The sequence below is a fragment of the Pseudonaja textilis genome, chromosome 1 (assembly GCF_049901715.1).
Source record: "Pseudonaja textilis isolate UNSWEBS1 chromosome 1, rPseTex1.2, whole genome shotgun sequence".
Lineage (NCBI taxonomy): Eukaryota > Metazoa > Chordata > Lepidosauria > Squamata > Elapidae > Pseudonaja > Pseudonaja textilis.
The window spans coordinates 231,069,926-231,084,874 of NC_141990.1; the positions used below are offsets into that span (position 1 = coordinate 231,069,926).

The following is a 14,949-nucleotide window of genomic DNA, read 5'->3' on the forward strand; positions in this document are numbered from 1 at the left end:
TTCCTCTTCCAGGAATTCTGGGGGTTAAAGTTCACAAGTCTTGAAGACCCTTGATTTAGAGAAATTAATGTTAGGAGAAATGGGTAAATGAAGCTAGCATTCTAGACATTTCCCCTACTCAGAGATTCCATGCAGAATTGCCCTTAGCTTCAGTTTGTTTTAAATCGTGATTTGATGATATAGCATTTGTTTCATATAACATGCTTAGCTGAGAACCATGGTCTATAACAAGGGTCTTTAAGCTTGGCAAGTTTAAGACTTGTGGACTTCAACTCCCAGAATTCCTGACATGATTGGAGTCTTAAAGCTATCAAGTTTGAAGACCCCTGGTCTATACTACTTTCACAGAACATGCTGAACCAAAATCACATGTGGAATTAAAACTGATTTGATGGCATGTAATCAATCAATGTAGCTTGACATCCAACAACCAAGTTATTTTGCATATCTTTGAGATACTGTGACAATACTGTATGTTGAATACCACTGTAATATGAAGATAGGTGTCTTGAAATCTTTTGTTTCTCTTGCAAGATGCACAAAATTTAATGAACAAATACATACTTGTATAGTTTAAAAACAAACTGAATGAAATTGAAACAAAATATTACAAACATGGATTTTGTTGGTATACACGAACTAAAAAAAATCTAATTATAGGATAAAAGAGCATATATTTTGTGTTTGTGTATGTTCTTGGTAAGGACAGAGAAAACCAGTTTATGTGAATTTAGAGGGATAGAAACCCTCTAAAATTGAAACAAAAAATGATGAGCCAAAATTATCACTGCAAACCCAGGGAATAAATGTAAGATTTATATTATGTACTTTGGCGGAGATTTTTGCAAACTCAAAGAATTTAATAGCATTTGTATCTGACAATATTATCATTAACCATCAGCAACTGTGCATGAACTGCATTTACAATATGCTGACTGAAATTCAAGGGATGCCTTCAGCAGAATATTGCAGTGGATTCTTCCAAGTCCATGGTATTCCATGTTTTACTCTAAGGAGGACTTTTTACTTGTCTCTTCCATCCCCAGTTGTTTCTGTGAGAAGTTAGTACCCACCCCTCTCCTAGAAAAATGAAATATCCTAGGAAATATTTAAAAGGCAGAATATTTCTCCTAAAAAGAGTAGAAACTCAGAAGCAGAAACTCACCTCAGAAGTAGAAGCTCACCCCTACCTTTGTTAATGGCCTGGGCCAGAATACTTTACATAACAAATATCTCCAGGTAAAGTTATAGTAATTGCTCAAAAGCCTTTACAGTGCATCATCATCCATCAAGGCTCAACCAAGCCTGGAACTCAGGACAGCCTACAGAGTAGTCCCTGCAGGGCCCCATGGGAGTCTGACAACCAATTAGAAACAAGCTTCAATTCAAATCCCAACACAGGTTATAAAACCCAGGCACTCTCAGCACTTTTTTCCTGATCTCTTCCTTCATCATAAAGCATGTGATCATCCTTCCTTTTCACTCTGGAGCTTCAAGCCATGTGGTCCTGTCCACCATTAAACCTTCCAAACAGCCTCCCTGTTTCCAGTGTCTTTTTCCCCACTTGGAACTGAACCCAGAAGGATATTTCTTCCAACATTTCACTGGTAATTTTTCACTTCAGAGCTAGTGAGTGTGCCCCATACTTACATTAATCTTGTGGGGAGTTGGGTACCTTACTAGATTTTATCCCTACATTCTCTCACGTAGAAGCCAAACAGATGCATCCAAGAAATTTACAAACAAATTCATATTTAAGGATAATGATCCTTCCTCACTTTGGTTCCCTAGCAACTGATATTTAATCATGCTGCCTTTAATTCAAGAGGTAGTATGCAGACATCAACTTTCTGCCATTGTTTAGTCTCCTTTTAAAATGATCTAAATTGAAAGTCATCGCCTAACTGTTGACAGCCATTTCTCTTAATTTTGCATTCTATAAATAAAATAGATTACCTGATATAAATCTCCTTATAGCTAGTTCCAATGGATGGATTCCACCCCAAATATGATAGTATAAATAAAAAAGCAAGGTAGATACAATTTTATATTGGAGTGGAAATGTACAGTATTGTGCAATTTTGCATTTTGTTCAAAGAAGACAGGCGTAAAGACATTGTATATCTTATTATACTGGCCTGTTGTTTTGTTTTGGCTTAATGTCCTGTGTCTAATCAATAGCTTATATATTCCCTTCTGATTTATTCAACAAAATACAGTAGAGTTAAGTAAATCAGTTAATATGGTTAATAATAACTTTGGGTGTGCACAATATGAATCAGTGTTTTTCTTGGCTCCCATTAGGAGAAATTAGCCTTTTTTCATATAATTTCTTGTGTACCTAGCACATACTTCTTCACTCTTTTGAGATACTATATTGCTGCAGAATTCAAAAAACAGCATATCAATAAATATTATATTCCCCATCCCTTATGTGCAAAAAGAATAGTTTTTATATAGAATATGAATACTTATGTTTCAATTGTTGCTAATCTCCTGGTGCTCACTTCTTGCTCTAAGCCACTTTTTGTTCTTCCTGTTTGCATCAGGGGAAAATTACTACTTGTATCTCCAAGGAAGGAACTTTAAACACAAGCCTCTGAAATCAGTGCTGTCTAGAGAATTTGTTTATGATAATCTTTGACAAGGATATATGGCCATTGCAGCAAAAAACATGACACTATGATCGCACAGCAGCAAAAAGATCACGAAAGAGCATCTATTTGTGTTCTTAAGTGTCATTATTTTGCCCTAAACATCCTTTGGCAAATTTGTGGCAGCCGCAACCTTTTTTTTCTCTTCCTCACAGTGCCTTGCCATTTTGAAATTTATATCATTTGAAAGTTATCTGCTTCCCCACCTCCCGTCTTTTTTGCACATCTATTATTTCTAGAAAGGGTAAGAGTCTATGAATAACCTAGACAGGCTGCGAAATTGTGCTGCTGTCATTGGAAATGGGAGCTCATGTAAAAAGTTGAAACGCAGCTGGAGCAGGCTTTGACCTATAGCACCGATGGCATCTAGGATTTGTCTCTGGGGAGGGGGGGGGAAGCTTGAGTGACAGGCCTTTCATCTCTGGGTCAGGGCAGCTCTTTCCGCATGAAAGCAGCTGTTGGGGTAGCAGTAACCCGTCCCAAAGTTGAAAAATCGGAGTTTTGGAAGCTGCACAAAGCCAGTTCCGTCTATTGACTCGACTCTTCTCCTGGGCTGTGTAATCTCCCCGTCCCCCACATGCCTTAAAGAAAAGGCCGTCAATAAAGGGCTCTGTGGGATTTTTTTGGGGGGGGGGGGGAAGAGGCGGGAAAACGGTCGAAGTGGTACAAAGACCGCCCGTGCTTTTCACTATCAGTGTCACGTGACCCGGGGGCTGTGCGGTTGTAGCCCCGAAGCCTGATTGGTCCCCGGCTCCTTTTTTGAAAGCTTTATGTGGCCGTGGCAACCAGAGGCGGCTCAGCCATTCTTTCTTGGCCCGAGAAGGGCTCACCCGGGCGGAGGAAAGGCCAGAAACGCACACATGCCGGCAACGGCACCACAGCTTCAGCAGCAGGACTTTCATCCAGGTATGCATCAGCCGTTGGCTTCCTTTCTAGTCAAACGTCGGCGTGGAAAGTAACAGGTGTCGCGGGTGCTAAAAGGCTCGGTGTGAGGTTTTGGGGGGTCCACTCTCCTTCTGTTTAATGCGGGGGTTGCTCTTCCTCGCTCCCTGTTTCAAAGGGTGCGCAGCACTCTCGGGAATTGCACCTGTCCCTCACAGCCTGTGAGAAGGATGACTGTCCCAAAGTAAAGTCATTTCCAAAGCCCGTGAGAAGAACGGCTTGTCTTTTGGCTACATCCAAGTGGGGCATCGTAATTGTTTCGTTGGATTCTCAGCGAGCAGGACTGGCAGGGGTTTATTAAAACAGAGTTAGGAAGGAACTGTAAAAGCTCTTGATTTACAGGAGAATCTTGGAGCACAGGCTGTGCACGGGCAACCACCCTGCAAGTAATGCTATGAGTGCTCATCCAATTTGCTTTCCCAAAGGATGCTTAAAGTGGGAAGCTTCTGAAATGCATCCACCATCCCTGAAATGCTGGAAAGCCCTCAGAGCCTATGCAATGAATTATAGGGTATATAATGGTACACAGGAAGAGAAACACATTTTCAGAAAAACCTGCCCAAAGTAGACCACCTTGAATGATTTCCCATTTTTAAAATAATGTATGGGGAGCACATAGAGGAAGAGATGCTTCCCTTCTTTCTGTTCCTGTGTACAGTTGCAACCTATAATTAATTACATAGGCTATGAAAAAAAAGCCTTGGAGGCAAAGGAATGAGGATGATTCCTCATCTCTTACCTTGTTTTACATGAATAAAAGCACATATGAATAATTCTGTTCATTCAATAAGCATGCATCCTGCTGTTTTAGTGTGACCTACATTTTGTTTCAGGCAACAGTTGCTTCAGGCAACTTTAGTTCATTTATCAAATTTATATTTCACCTCTCATCGGTTAAACAGCACACCTATTTTTCTAGCCTTGTTTTGCCCCTCATGGAAATCCTATGAAGTAGGTTAAACCTACCATGACCGGCTGAAGGTCACCGAACAGGGTTACTCACTTAGATATTAAACTTACAGTATATCTCCTAATACTTAAAAGTGTTCAATTTACTCTGTATCGGTAAATGCTATGCAATGTTTCAAATTCAGTGCCTCCAGTGGGTGCTCAGAAGAAGGCATGAATTTGGCATCAGTTTAATTCCTTCATGCAACCACGTTTTTTCTAGAATTGTGTTGATGGTGCTGAATGATTTCAAGAAAAGTGGCCCTTTAAAAAAAGTTGCAGTGAGGTACCACTGTATGTATGTGCTGCAACACATTGTGAAGCATCTTAATTATTTTTAAGTATGGCACAGGCTTGGTCCCATATAGAATTATACCCACAATTTCTCCTTATTTATATTATTTATAAAGCAATACATTTCATAGCAGCGATTCTGGGCAATGTACAAAATATTAAAACCATCATAAGAATATATAATACATGACATTTTGGTTAAAATAATAACCCTTAGAACCAAAAGCCACATCACCAACAGAATTCATTTAACTTCCTGGTCCAAATGCCTTGGAGAGCAGCTAGGTTTTCAATGCCTTATAAAAAAAAGGCTAACAGGGATAGGGCCATCTGGATCTCTGGAAGGAAACTGTTCCACTGGGCAGGTGCAGCCATTGGGAAGGCCTGCATGTAGGACTCAGCAAGTTGGTATTTTTTGATGGAAGGGATCCAGAGCAGGCCCTCATGCCTAAATCTGAGGGAGCAATCTGAGACAGTGATAGAAAGACAGACTGATGAATAGCCCTTGAATCATACCTGGAAGCCTATTGGGAACTGGTGCAGCTTACAAAACAGCAGTGTTACACGAGCATAATGAGAAGCACAAAACCTGCCAACTATTGCTTCCGTGTACCCCTCAAGGGCATAAATACAGCACAAGAGGAGATGATTTAAGTCATGAGTCCCTCTGAGCAAGGCCTCCTGGTCCAGTAATAGGTGCAATGGTGCAGAAGACAAACTTGTCAAAGGCCAATGATGCAGCCAGATTGAGAGCCAATTGTTAAATTTTCTGGAATCTTGTAAGCTCAAATTTCTCTTAGGTAACCGGATAAGAGTGTACTTCAGACAAACCCATAGGACCTGTGCAACTAGAATCCAATTCCAAGCAAATCTAAGCAAATGACTAAAATAATCCTCACAGCAGTCCTGCAGCTATATTCCTTGATTTACAACAGTTCATTTAGTGACTATTTGAAGTTATAACAGCACTGAAAAAAGTGACATGGCCATTTTTCACACTTATGACCATGCACTATCCCCATAGTCATGTGATCTATGTTTGGATGCTTGACAACTGGTTCATATTTATGATGGTTACAGTGTCCTGGAGTCATGTGATCCCTTTTTGCAACCTTCTGACAAGCAAAGTCATTGGGGAAGTCAGATTCACTTAACAGCCATGTTACTAATTTAAGAACTGCAGTGATTCACTTAACAAATGTGGCAAGAAAAGTCATAAAATGGGGCAAAACTCATTTAAAAAAAGTTTTCACTCACCAACATAAATTTTGGGCTCATTTGTGATTGTAAGTCAAGGAGTACCCATATTCCCATAGTCAGATGGGATTGAGTTACACTAAAAGAGACACAAGCAGCTCTCCGAAGATACAATAAGGTTGAAGAAAAACTACAGTTATCTGCCATTATCATCATGAGGAAAGGCTGTTACTGTGTTTAGTCAGGTTCACTCTTCCTCTAGGATGTTCTAGATGTCCCTTCTATCTTTCATCACTTGGATTTCCTCTGAAAACCAGGGTATCCTCTATGCACAGAGAGTCCTCATTAGTTTGATCTGATCCAAGGCCAGTGACTTCTCAAGTGGTGAAGAAAGACTTGGTTAAGCCCTCTACCAAAATCTCAGCAGCAAACCCTATCTTCTCTCTGGAACAGAGTCAGGTCCATCAGGTGCCTAGAAAGGACTGTTCAAATAGGTTCAGCCTCCTTGTGAAGAGGTGAGGCACCAAGTAAGTCTAGAATCAACAGGGAGTGATCTTTCCATGAGAAGAAACGGTTGACAACTCCCAGTTCCAGAGCAGGTTGGCATTGCTCTGATATTAAAAAACACAGATGTAATGTATAGCCTCCAATATAAGTCAGGTCAGGAATAACTTGTGTCAGGTCCATGAGGGTCATGAATTCCCAAGCCACTGCCCAGTTCATGCAGATTTTACTCCCTTGGGGCCATGAGCCTGGCCAACGTAGCTGCCAAACCCAGCCACAACCTCTACTAACTCTGGTAGGGAGATTGCTATGCCACAAGGAAAGTGGCACACAAGCAACAAGCCCATTTAATCTCTATAGCCCAACTTCACAAGCAACATCTCACACCTGACAATCGAAGGAGGAGCACCCCCGAAAAGCCACTAGAGCTTCTCACCTAATAGTTGCCACACACCTTCACCATGAGCCTTGGTTTGCAGCTGATGTCACACATGAAACCCAACAGAACGTATTTCAAGGGGAAAAAAAATCCCTTCTTCTGGGCCAATCAAGCTTAATGATGCAAACAAAGTTAACCACAATTAAATTGTGCAGTAATAAATGAGTTTTATTACAGGCTGACAGTGCATTCTTCTGTACCATTCCAGAAGAAACTCTTCGCTGTTTCACCCCACAGTTCTTTGTATTACCACTGTCCATCAACTGCTATTCAAAAGAACTTTGAATAAGAAGCCTGTTATTCATTCCTTAATAGCTGATGGCATTTACGGGTACAGGACAAAGAAACTGCCCAAGGGGGAAAGGAGAGTATCCCCACAGCTTAAAGTGATTAATCGGGTGGACCAGACAAGAAAAATAATAAGCTAATTCTACGTTATTTTAAAGCTACATTAACAGAATCTTGCAGGTTTGAAGCAACAATTCTCTTTTACAGTTCAAGAAACTAGGGAGGATCCCTTCTGAGCCTCTTGCTTTTCCCTTTATCCAGCTTCAGACTATGATTTATCTGACAGTTTTCTAGGCAGCATCTCTTTGGCTCAAGGTCTTTCCCATATACCATTACAATAAGTGCCAGCTTGATATAATACCATGGGAGCCATCTGACTGTACTGCCACTGGAATAGCCTGTGAAGCATGTCAGATTATATTCCCAGCAAAAATTATGCAGTATTATAAGGAAAAGATTAATTTGGGAAGCACACAGACAATTTAAGACCAACTCAATTATGAGCAAGGATCACATAAAAACAATGGAATGAGGATACAGCAGTAAACAAAGTTACTGGTCCATGCTTATGCCATAGTTAGATACATGTGAGGAAAATGCCTTCTAAATAAAATGTGTCATAGCAGGTTTTACCATTTGTCTTTCCCTGTAATATATATGAAATGCCATAAATCAATATGGTATTGTAATTTGCAATGTTTCACTCTACCTAATATGACATGTACAAGTGATTGCTCCAATAATAGTATGGGTGGTAGAAAATTATCTTCCAACAACAACTAAATTTGTGGCAAAATTGATTAGATTAGAATAATGCAAAATTGATTAGGTTAGAACAGAGATGTCAAACTCTCATTGTCACAGCAGTGTCATGTGATGTTTCATGACTTTTTCCTTCTTTGCTGAAGTGGGTATGGCCAGTGCGTGACACATCCAGCCCATGAGCTGCGAGTTTGAAAGCCTTGGGTTAGAATAATGCTGGGTATAAATTGTCAGAGGGAATCTGTGGAGTAGGTGGAGGCTTGTGTAATTGGATGTCAACATTTTTAAAACATCATTGAATCTGGAGAAAAGTATATGTTAGAAATGGTATCTGAGTTTAAGTAAAAGAAACAAAATTTTACAATTCACCAATTCTTGCTTCAAGTTTTCTTTGCATCACTTTTTTTCTGCAAAATAGTATCTTAAATTCTATAGATGTTTCTTGCAGTACATTTACATTCAATAAACAACATTTTCAAGTTCTGAAAAAGTTGGAAAAAGCCCCCCAAAAGTTAGAAAACATCCAATCTGTATAATACTGTAAAGTTGTTGTGTTAACTGGATGCATAAACTATTAGGCAGAATGTAGTTAATAATAATAATAATAATATTTTTCCACTATAATCTTTAGTGGCAAAGAGTAATGTTATAGTTCCACAGATGTCTCATCTTGAGAGTTTTGCCTCACAATACAAATGCTGTGTTTATTGATTCAGAGTCAAACATTAGCTTTCTTTTAATTCATTATTTCAGAACTATGTAACATATATAGAATTGTGGAATGCATTATGGCAAAGCACTATTGCAATTTAAACAAAACTTAATTCTTCTCTCTTCAACAGATTACATAAATTAGAATTAAGATATTATTAACTGGTGTAGCATATCATAATCATATCATTTAATCTTGAAACTGCTGTATACCATTGAAATCAACAGAACTCACCTTCTTTCTCAGTGTTTAAAGTATTATATATTTCTATTATATATTTCTGAAAATATTACATTAGACAAAATTTCATTGCTACAGCTAAACAAATTGAAATGTCTGCTTTGTGTAAATCATGGATGCCTTTTTAGCTTCTTCTCATGAGAATCATGAGCGTTGGGGGGGAATGCATATAGTCAGTGGCAAATGAACATAACATGACATGAGAATGTGGATGGAATGATATCTGTGTAAGCAGTTTATTTTTTTATATGCATTCTGAATGGAATGGGAATAGTGATATGGGTATGGGAATGGCTAAGTCTGTGTTTCTGCATTTGAATCAGTAGTGAATTTTGAGTGCTAATAGAAACAAAAATAAACCTGACAAATTTGAAATGTGACAACCCCTAATTTAAAAGATCCCAAGGCAACTGTAATGTGACACAGGAGCAGCATGAAGTACTTTAACCAAAAGCTTAGTTTTTTAAAAAAAGTGAATAAAAATAATGTTAAATGAAATTTTCATGAGGAGTAACTTCTGTTTTCAAATGCAAAAGTGTTCATGACAAATCCACTTGTTCACATATTTGTTCATGCATGTGTTTTTGCACCAACCTTTTGCAGTGGTTTGTTTGCAAATGTACCTCTTTAGATACATTTATACAAATGTACACACTACATAGTTACATTTTCTTGTTTGTAATTTGATCGTTGTAATTGGAAATGTGTTTGCTCAATGTTTTTTTTATCAGCAATAAAGTATGCAATCTGCAAAACTGTTGCAAACTGAACTTTTGCATTCTGAACTTTTTTTATCTATTGGGTTTCAAGTTGTCATAGGCATCTTCAGCCTCTCTCCTCCTACACTCAAATGTGCCTAAAGTTTTATAAGTTAAATGGTAGCCGTTCTCGCAGTTTCCAGAGGCTTATAAGAGAAGCAAAAATGCATTAAAAATTATCCTTGCACTCCTGCTTGGAATCAAAATCTCATTTCTGGAAAAGGATGCAAAAATAAGAATTTTCTTTGTGTTCCATTTTGTGTGTTTAGAACAATAAGCTCTTCAACTTCTCAAATGTTATACAGGTTGTCCTAGACTTACAACAGTTCATTTAGTGACTGTTCAAAGTTACATCAGCACTGAAAAAAATGACAATTTTTCAGACTTAGGACCGTTGCAGCATCGCCATGGTCATGTGATTTATATTCAGATGCTTGACAACTGTCTCACATTGATGACAGTTGCAGTGCCCCAGGGTTATGTGATACCCTTTTGCAACCTTCTGGTAAGCAGAGTCAATGAGGAAACCAATGTTACTAACCAAATTAGTAACAATCGCGCTACTAATTTAAGAACTGCAGTGATTCACTTAACAAATGGGGTAAAGAAAAGTCATAAAATGGGGCAAAACTCACTTAACAAATGTCTCATTTAGCAACATAAACTTTGGGTTCAATATGGTCATAAGTTGAGGAATACATGTAGTTGTAGTACAGAATTTCCTCATCTCCTTCCTTCACCTGCCCATTTGTATTCCAGAGCATTTCTATCTTTTTGGTGCAAATTTGAGTATGGGGGATGCTTGCAATGCAGGGTTGGGAGTTCTATTAATGTATCATCTTAACTAACTTCTACTTCTTTAAACCGACTCTTAAATCACATTTTTCTCTTCACCTTTTTTAAAAGATGCCCTTTAAAAATACTGTGCTCACTTTATAGGACTAGGATAATGGAAGTGTGAAAGAGTGTTACCATTTAATCAAGGTAGCAGCTAATCAGCTAGAACTGACAACCTGTCTTTGTGGTAATTGATCCATGATTTGCCGTTTTTCTACTGGAGCATCTTATTGTTGTTATTATTAAGATAGAAGGTTCATTTTTTTCAATCTTCTACAACAATTTTTAAAAGGTGATCCTGAAGCTCTGAAAAAAGAAGATACTTTAAAGAAAATAAATGTGTTAATGTTAGTTAGACTAAAAACTTGGGAGGAGGGTAGAGGTTTGGGAAACAGTGCCTATAGATGTTATCAAAATGACACAATTGGTTATAGATAAACTTATGACCATAATTAAGTCCCAGATTTACATTGGTACGCAAGACAGTTGTTAAGTGAGCTTTGCCTCATTTTATGACACCCCCCCCCCAGTAGTTAAGCAAATAATTGTAGCTGTTAAGTGAACTACGCTAAGTAAATCTGGCTTTCCCCATTGACTTTGCTTTTGGAAGCCAGTTGGGAAGGCTACAGATGGTGATCAGATGACAACCCCAGGACAGTGCAGCTGTCATTAAAAATATGCCAGTGGCCATGTGCCTGAATTTTGGTTTTGTGATTGTGGGGATGCTGCAATGGTCATAAATGTGAAAATCAGTCATAAGTCACATTTTTCAGTCCCAGTGTTATTTCAAATGGTCACTAAACAAATGATTGTGAGCCAATGGCTATCTATATTGGATAGGGGATTTTATAAGAGTGTGTAGATTGTATGTTGACTTAACAACAGACAAAATTGGCAATTTTTGATTTTGTTTTTCTGCTAAATATTTTTAGAATGTGCATCCCTGTATATATCAGATTGTAAATTTCTATTGTTTATTTTGAGGTGTTGATGTATATTAGAGAAATGCCATGGAATTGAGGGCTAATTGTCCTTTCCCAGGTGAGCAGCTTTAATCCAAATTCATCTCCTTGTTATGCTTTTGAGGAAAAAGAAATATACCAGGAGAACTGACCATGCATTCCCAGCATCTTATATAATTTTTCCTTTACTTCATTTGCTGATATGTGTCTCTTACTTCTTTTCCTTCTACCTTTCTTTTTATTATAAACTGAGCAGTGTCAAAAGCTTTCTATTCTTACTTAGTAATTATTCTTCTCATCCTGTAATGTATCATTTCTTTTTACAGTAGTCTAAAAATAAAAACAATATTGTTTAAATTAATTAAAATTAATTATAATAAACCATTAAATATTATTTAATATATCTTAATCATGTTGAAAAAAAGAATTTGTGTTTTTCAAGATTATAATATAAATACTACTTTTCTTTTCATTACTACATGGAGACATGTATTTCCCAGTATTATCTAGCATACAGTTACAAGTAGTATCCAATTTCATATTTTGTTTTTTGTAGCTATTTTTTTAGTTATTTTTTTGTAGCCTTTATAAAAAATAACATTTCTCTTTTTCTTTGTGGTATGATAAAAATAAAGAGGAAAACCTAATATTGAAACACTATTATACATTTTAAAAAGGCTTAAGTAGACACAATTTAACTTCTTTCTGAAAAAGAGACTTTTTTCCCCCATTCACACTCTGTAACTTGGAAGTGAAACAAGAGAAAGTCTCCTCATGCCTGACAAAAGGAATTCTGTCAATGAAAGTGACATCAACAGGATACTTCAGGTAGATAGTGGTCTCATAATGTCACATGCAAACTCGCTGTCAAATTTATGTCAAGTTATAAAATTAAATATTTGTACCTTTTGTGCATCTGAAAAAGTTGGTAACCAGTGCATCTATTCCAATTTTAATGTGATCATGACATCATGAACTTATTAGCTGATAATCAGTTTGACTAGCATCCTGATAAACTTGTTACAACTGCAAGATATTTTTCAAGGATAGGAGTAAAAAAATCTGTGTTGCAGTAATCTATATAGGATGGAACCAAGACATGGATATATGTCTCCCTTTCATAAATTGCCCTCCCTTTTACAAATATAAATTGTGCTGTCTTTGTGAAATTTTTTTATAGTTTTATTGTTACTAATATTATTTTTCAAAAGTTTTGCCATTTCAATTTTATTAAAGTTTAATAAGCATACTACCCATATGCCTGTCAATAAGCCTTTCTCTCCAATTCCATTGTTTGATACCTGCAAATTGGCAGAGATGATGAGATAATTGTTTTTATCCAAATCAAACTTTTAAGATTTAGTATAATAAATTTGTATGACAATACATAAGGGCAAATTCAAATTCTCTATTCAATTATTATTCCATTATGTCCTATGTGGCAAAATATCCAAAATCACTAGATTAATTTGAATTTGAATGTGTGCATTTTTATTGTACATTGGACTGCGGCTGTGCAGATTTCATGAATTCACTTTAATATCCTATCATCTGTTTTCTGGCTCCCTCCTAGGGGTGGACTTAAAAAGTTTTAGCAAAGGGTTTTCTGCCCAGTTGCTGGGTTTGTGTGGCCATGGTGGGCGTGGCCTGGTGGGTCTCCTGCACCAAGGTGGGTGGGGTGTTTTTGTCCTCCCCGGGCTCTGGAGGCTTTCCTTGAGCCTCCAGGAGGGCGAAAATGGCCTCCCCAGGTTCCGGAGGCTCTCTGGAAACTGGAAATGGGCTCATTTCCGGCCTTCCCAAACTTCTGGGAGGCCTGTTTTTTGCTCTCCCCAAGCCTCCATGCACGCTCTGCACTTATCTGCATCCAAAACGGGCCACATGGGGACTGCTGGGAGGGGCAGGGTGGTGTGGGTGGGGCTGGCCAGGAGTGGGATTTGGGAGCTCTCCGAACAGCACAGAATCTTCGCTAGGGGCTCTCCCGAACTCCCGCAAACCCCCAGCAGCCCACCCCTGCTCCCTCTCACTCCCAGATCCTGTTTCTTGATGATCAGATTCTTCTCTAACACCTCTAGATGTTAAAATGGCATGATGTAACATTTGAACTAAGCAAAATATAATATTTCCATACTATAGTTTTGGGGAAGTTTTTATGTATTTGCACAAGCCAACCAATTAGTTTGTTAGGGTTGAAACAATTTTAGAAAAGAAAAACAGTATGCCATGGTCCCTTGAAAGCTAAATTCTGGCAGGTATTTTTCTCAGCTGCGTTCAAATACAATATTATCCTCCAGGGATACAAGGAATCAGGAAATTGTGGATTGAAACAACATAGCACAACCTCTGACTATTTTGTGGAAAACTTACTCTCACTATTAGATTAAAATGTTATTTTAACATATGTGCTTCTAATCAATTGCTGTGGGAAAACTCCATTCAAAACTTATTTGCTTGTTTTGTTGCAGATGCTTTGCAACATAATTATGCTTTTTATTACAGTTATAATATTTTTGAAGATGATTTTTGCTGTATGTGTAGGACCCAGGTAAGAAAACCTGCATTACTAATTGTGCTTGGCCAGTATAATAATTTATGATCCAAAAATACTAGCCTTGCTTCATCAATCTGTCTGTATGTAGGATTTTATTTTTTGAAAAAGTAACAATAGCAAGCCTTGATGTGCTAGTTGAGAGATAGGAAAACATATTATCTATCCTTGACAAGTTAGTAGAAGACCTTGTGTGACAAGTAAGCCTTGGGTGTCTTTTGGATTATAGCCTTTGTGTGAGTCAACACACTTTATTTTGTTTTGCTGATTATACTTGCACAAATGTGGTTAAAAGAAAGGAAGAAATGGGATTTTTAAAGGTGTTCGTCTTTGATTGTTGATCCAAAAATGACTGAGAGGAAAACATAATTATTTCTTAGTAGAGCACTGTCCTGTGCCTTGGGGAACTCTTCATGAATGTGGTCTATTCATTGCATCCTTGCTTTCTTATTGTACATATTGGGAGGAAGGAAAATAATTGTTCCAAGCCACTCTCCTTTCAGTAAAATCCTTAAATCAATGATTGAATGAATTTTTCAGATGAAAATGCTGCTCAGTGGATTACAAGCTGCTACCTTTCATATCAGTCCTCTCCCATCTTAAAATTTCTTTATTATATCTTTTTAAATTTCTTTTCACCCTATACATCAATTAGTTTTTATTTTTTTCAGATGACGTTTGTCTTCCCCAGCACCAGCTGTGTATTGTTTGAAGATCCTGTGATCTATACCTCAAAGGAAGATTTTTTTTTCAATGCACTGGAAAAAAAACACTGTTCATTAAAAAAATTACTTGGAATATATCTGTATCTGTAAGCAGCAGTCACATGAAGATTCAGGAGAGCATAGTGTTGATCTTGCTTAATTT

At 37.6% G+C, this 14,949-nt stretch overlaps 1 protein-coding gene across 1 annotated transcript in view; it reads left to right on the top strand.

Annotated features, from left to right (window-relative positions):
* Positions 1-3,499: 3,499 nt before the first annotated feature.
* Positions 3,500-14,949, top strand: part of RASSF7 (Ras association domain family member 7) — a 98,575-nt gene continuing 87,125 nt past the window's right edge. The window contains exon 1 of the mRNA XM_087919897.1: positions 3,500-3,560. The gene's annotated coding sequence lies outside the window, so the exon portion shown is untranslated. The remainder of the gene's footprint in view (positions 3,561-14,949) is intronic.